The sequence below is a fragment of the Oryza sativa genome, chromosome 10, assembly GCF_034140825.1.
Source record: "Oryza sativa Japonica Group chromosome 10, ASM3414082v1".
Classification (NCBI taxonomy): Eukaryota; Viridiplantae; Streptophyta; class Magnoliopsida; order Poales; family Poaceae; genus Oryza; species Oryza sativa.
Window position 1 is genome coordinate 1,616,669 of NC_089044.1, and position 6,691 is coordinate 1,623,359.

Consider the following 6,691-nt stretch of genomic DNA (forward strand, 5'->3'; position numbering starts at 1 on the left):
CTCCCTCTGTCCCATAATATAAGAGATTTTAAATTTTTTGTTGTACCGTTTGACCACTCGTCTTATTCAAAAAATTTTGGAATTGTTATTTTTTTTTTGACTTACTTTATTATCCAAAGTACTTTAAGCATATTTTTTCATTTTTTATATTTGCATAAATTTTTTGAATAAGACAAGTGGTCAAACAGTGCAAGTAAAAACTCAAAATCCCTTATATTATGGGATGGAGGGAGTAGAATACAATAACTTAGAACCGGATGGTTCTGGTTACTGTATTCTAGGACAGAGGAAGCACAAATTTTGATAATTTAACCCTTTACAAAAACTTATTACAAGAATAAACCGTGTGAAAAACTTATTTCAAAAATGAACCGTGACTCAGCTGAGATCCAACATCTCAGCGCCACCAATTTTGACGCTAACCTCCATCCGAGGTGTCATAAGTTAGCCACATCATCAAGGTTCAGCGCCACTCTTATTGGCTTTCAAAATCTCAGGTGTTAAATTTGAATGCAACATCTTTCTAAAAAAAATGATTGTATCCTTTCCGAGATAACAAGGAATATGTGATGCAGTTATGAAGGGTCACTTTTTGTTTTTGAATCTGGTCCACGGCCAAATGTGTTGGACAGAGCAAAGGATCTTATAAGAATGATGATGTCTTTCATTAGAGCGTTTGAAGTCCCATTAAGTTATATTAGTTGCCTTTTCGAATAATTTTAGTTTCTTTAATTATTCAAGAGCCATGAACGTTTTTAATTTGTTGATTGATTCATTTGTTAGTGCTAGAATATCATTGGAACTGTAAAATCAGAGGCACAGAAAATGTTCAATCTTGAGAGCGTTGTAACTCCTGAAGAGAAGATCAGAAGATCGAAACTGTCAAAACTGCAACTATCTTTTCAGAAGCTGAGCTGAGCAGGATCACACGAACAAAAAGCTGCCGCTGGTTATGTATGGCGGGGGCGGCAGAAGACAGGCCGCGTAGCTGGGCTCAGGTCGCCATGAGAAGGGGTCGTAGGAGATGCCGCAGTATGCCGTTGGGAGCTAGACGAGCGAGGATTTGATCTGCACTCCCGGTGGGATGACCAGGATGACTTTGATATGCGCTCCAGATGGCCAATAAATTGAATGGCTCCAGATTTGCCTTATAAATTACATATATAGAAATTAAATGGAATCAATCCTAACACCTCACCCATACTCTCTGTTTTCTTGATTTAATTTAAATTTTTGGATTTAATAAAAATAAACATGTAGCTGGCTTGGAGTCTTGTTTTAGTTTGCACTTGAACAAGAACTTCCAGACTGGAAACTATAATTATACTTAGGTTGGACTCTTAATTTAAGAGGTTATGATCAAATAACCATAAAATGTAATTAAGGGTAAATTTCACAAAACCACAACTTATTATAGCAAAACTATCAACTTTAGCTGCCGCATTTCTGCACGAAGCTGCAATAATAGCTAATGATATTATCGGAGAATCGCAAACAATTGCTTGTTTGACAGGTTGGGCCCACCCATCAACGCACATGTAAAACTCGCACTAATATAAGCTGGGCCCGCATATCAGTCACGCATAAGGATAACGTTGCAGTTTTTTATAAAACAATTCATTGTTGTTGCCGTTTTATGAAAGGTCTATCTAAAGTTGCGGTAAAATGACAGTTCTGAAAAGATAGTTGCAGTTTTGCAATTTTCAAAAATTTAGTCTATAATTAATAGCCCCTTCGTTCCAAAATATAAGAATTTTAAGAGTTGAACACGTTTTTTAAAAAAAAGGTAGAATTAAATAGGAAAACTTTGTGATTGATTGAAAAGTGAAGGTAGGTGAGAAAAGTGAATGGTGAAGGACCGTAATTAGTTAGGAAATGAATGTTAGCGGAGAAGTTGTTATAATTTCAGACAAATCCTGAGTGCTAAAGTTGTTATATTTCGGGACAGAAGGAGTAACTACTAAGTTATATTCATGTGAAAATATCACATGAATAATTTAATAATTTAATTCTTTTATTATGTTGTTAATTTGCACTTATTTTGTCCCACCTAGATGCGTGATAAAATCTATTCAACTTTTATCTAAACCATTATTTTTTTTATCTCACCTACATGCATGATCAAATCTATTCAATTCTTTCTCTTATTAATGAAGAAATTTATATAAAGTGTCTAATTAGTATATGCGCATAGGTATCATGTTATTTTGCCATATTCTTACAATTACAAAACTATTGCATTATAGTTTTTCTGTCATGAATTGTTAAAAATTTAGTATCACTCCTTGTCACGGTGGACAGGCGCAGAGGGGGAAAGGCAGAAATGGTAATCGATTAAAACCAAAAAATCCAAGCTTAAAATTTCTATCCAAATAGATCAGAAAAAGAGGATAAAAAATCTTGTTGGTAGGAAAAGAAATTTGATGTGCATCATGTGATGTTGAATATACTCCCTCCATCTCAAAATAGGTTGATTCGTGGATTTCCGTGTACAACTTTTAACCATCCGTTTTATTTGAAAAAAATATAAAAAAATTTAAAAAGATAAGTCATACATAAAGTATTATTCATGTTTTATCATCTGACAAAAATAAAAATACTAATCATAAAAAATTTCATACAAGACGAACGGTCAAAGACTGTACACAGAAACCCACGAATCAACTTATTTTAGGATGGAGTATGTGTGTATAATTCTATCTATGAGGGTTCAAAATTCAAGTCATATAGGGCCTATAATTAGTCAAGCACATGTATAGCTACCTCTTTTTTTAATATATGATGTAATTAACCTTTTCTTAAAAAACTTTGGCCAAAAATATTTATTCAATTATTTGGTTAAGTAAAGTAAAAGGAGTACCACTACGTGCCTTATAGATTTGTCTATTTGTACAAATATTTCTGTAGAAAAGATGAGTAGTCAAACAAAGAAAACAATCATTTTATATATTAAAAACGAATAGAGTACGTATGCTTTTTCGGTTCACTGATTTATCTCTAGTTTTACTTCTGTTAACCATGTACAAGGGGACCCTCTGTTGATTTGTGCGTGTATATACTATATAGTGTGCATACTTGAACATCCTGTGATTAAAAAGAAAAATCTTGCCGTTTGTGGTCACAATTGGATCATAATGGTACACTAACCAATGAAAATTTGCCGAGATGGTATTGGATAGATGTTTGGCGATCCAAACTGTTTTTGTGAATGAGCCTGAGTGAGTCGATACAAATATTATCACTGTTTTTTAACCGATGAAGCCATTAGACTTTTAAAATAACGTTTGAGCATCCGTCTTATTAAAAAAATAGATTAAATATAATATAATGTAATAAGTCGTACGGGAATCCTCCCCATTGGTCACTGGCCCGATTGGGGGGGGGAGAAAAGATCAACCCTTGGCCTCCCGCGCCTCCCACACCCCCACCACGTGTCTCCACCACGCGCCCCACCGTTGCAACAAATCACTCGCATATTAAGGAAACCCCTTATTAAGGAGATCTGTTTCATTTTGTGTTTCACCAAAAATGTTTAGGTTAGTATACTTATAATGTTTCACTATGTATAAATCAAATGTTGCAGTGAATTGAAATATTCTTTTGCAACAAATCACTCACATATTATGGAAACCCTCTATTAAGGGAATCCGTTTCATTTTTTGTTCCACAAAAAATGTTTCACCTAGTGTACTTATAATGTTTCGTTATGTATGGATCAAATGTTGCAGTGAATTGAAACCTTCTTTCGCAATCTGCTGAAACATTATTTTTATATAAGGTGAAACCATGCCAAATTTTTTAGGAAACCGTTTGTTCCATACGTTGTAGCAAAATATTTCATAAGATGATTTGGTTGTGTTTCAGCTTTTTAAACGATTGAAATATTTTTGATTTACTTGGTGAAACAATCCCGAATTACTTAGTGGAATAGCGCTCGATTTTTGAAAAAAAAATCGGGCGCCCAATTTGTAGGTAGCCCTATTTAAAGTTTTTAATGATAAAACATATCGCAATAGAAAAATAATATCTATATAAATTTTTTAAATAGAATAATTAATGATTAAACATGTCATATTTTTTTTTCGAAACGGACGGCAAAAAACTTGCCGGATATATTAGAAGGAATAAAAGTCCAGAACAGAGCCTTCCCAAAAAAGGGGAAGGGAAAGAAAAAACAGCTACTGCATACAGGAGGTTTCAGAAAAATAGCAATTGGGATTATCTCCTTCCGCAGTGAAGAACTTCTCTTTAAAGAAGCCTCGAAAGTCTAATTTGATCTATATTTTCCTTTATGATGAAAGCCACCTGTTGTTCATCCCTGGAGATTTGGTGGAAAATCCTTCGATTTCTTTCAAGCCACACATTCCACCAAGTAGATATTAGCGCGGTCAGGATTTTTCGTCTCCTCTCTGCCAGTGCGAGGGAACTTAGAAAGTCCCACCTTTGAGATAAATTGGAAATTTGATGCGGCTGAAGAGCTGCTGAATTGTAGCCCAACCAATTTGTGACAAGAGTCCAAACTGAAACAGTATAAGGGCAGTCCTTTGCTAGATGGCAAGAATCTTCAAAAGCACTTGTGCAAAGATAGCAAATCCAATTACAGGGCCAATGTCTCCTAAGGAGATTTTCAGCTGTAAGAATTTTCTGATGCAAGACAAGCCACCCAAAGAAACGTTGTTTTGGTTCAGTTGGAGATTACCAGAGAGCTTTGAAGATTGCCAGAGAGCCACCCAAAGTTTGAAGATTAAACACGTCATATCAAAAGTAAATAGAGCAGATAAAGAGAGAGCGTGCACAAATCAAAGCTCTACATCGACAAAGCCCGGTGAAGTTGATTTACTAGTATTTACTAAGCTCCTTAAAAAGAGCAGCTGCCTGCTCACCCATGACGCCTGCTTCTTCACCACTTGCTCAGCGAGAATGGTTGACAATTCAGAGAAGACTTGTCTATTTCCCGGCACTCCTTTTTTCGCCGAAGTTTACAGTCTCACGTCCCTCGATCCGAGCCTTCCCGACATTTCATATATTTTATTTTAAACCTAGAAAAAATATCCGCGTGTTGTAACGGGTGAAGGCTATCTTAAGCCTTGTTCACTTTGATACCATTTTCAACCATACCATCTTTCTAAAAGTTGCCAAAATTTTAGTACATTTAGGTTATTGCCAAATTTTAGTAAGTACATATGAAATTTTGCCAAAATTTAGTAACCTTACCAAAATTTTGGTAACATTACCAAATTTTGGCAATGCCAAAACTTGGTAAGGTTGAAAATAGTAGCAAAGTGAACCAGCCATAAATCTTATTATTGTTCATTGTGAAATCTATTGTAAAAATTCGTTTGGATATATATTTTTTTACAAAATCATGTCAAGTTAACATGCGAGTTTATTTTAAAGAGATTTCTAATACGACTCCTTCCGTATCTCAAAAACGAACGAACTTAAAATCCGACTCAAATATGGATCTGCATTTCCAAAAAGCGAACGAACTTAAAAATCAACTTTTACACGGATGATGTACTAAAGTACCGATAAAAATATCTTTAAGTTTTATAATAGTAGAGATATGAAAGATAAATATATTAGACTATCGAAGGAAGCTACTAGTAGTGTGAGTAATAGATCAACCTCCAGAATTATGGGATTTGCACAAGGCAAATTTAAATACTCTATGTAGGTTAAGGACGTTTTTAATATTTTTGTTGATCAGTCGATCGGTTAATGATTGAATCAGCTAGGATTTCGTCTTTACCTTTAATTTGCCGTAGTATTGAGAACGGAGTACATACAGAAATTTCGGATTTCTGGTTATGATCGATCTTGTGCGTCATTTTAGCTCCAAGTTCATTATTTGTTCACTTGCATTAGCTCGATCAAGATAATTAAGAGTTTAAATTGAAGTGGACCGATCGAGTCTCCCGGTGACTTAAAAATGTACTCCCTCCATTTCGAAATATTTGACACCATTGACTTTTTAAGCATATATTTGACCGTTCGTCTTATTCAAAAACTTTCGTGAAATATGTAAAATTATATGCCTACATAAAAATATATTTAACAATGAATCAAACGATAGGAAAAGAATTAATAATTATTTAAATTTTTTAAATAAGATGAACGGTCAAACATACGCTAAAAAGTTAATGGCGTCAAACATTTTGAAAAGGAGGGAGTTGTTAGTTATGGTCCTGCTCACCCATGCGCCTACTTATTCGTCATTCAATTCTTCTCACCACGTGCTCAGCTCAGTGATAACGATTGAGATAAGACTTTGGCTAATTCCCGGCATCCTCTTTTCGCCGAAGTTCACACTTTCATATATCGTTCATTCGTTCCGGCGCAACATGACTAATTGATAGTAGTTGGATGTTACACGTATAGTTTTACATATTTTATAATTTTTTTTAATAAGACGAACGGTTAAACATATACTAAAAAGTTAACTGTGTCAAATATTTTGAAACGGAGGGAGTACATCCATTGATAAAGGCATCAGGGTAGTTGCACCCAAAATTAAAAATTCTCTACTGGATGTTTGTACGGGAGCAGAGAAGTGTTGATTTCGTTTTATTTTATTTTAATGTGAAGAAAAATCTACCTCCTCACCAACCGCACTATAGTTGGCTTATAAAATTGAAATATGTTTTACGTCGCCCTTGAACTTAATTTGGGGATGTCAAAATTTTTCATT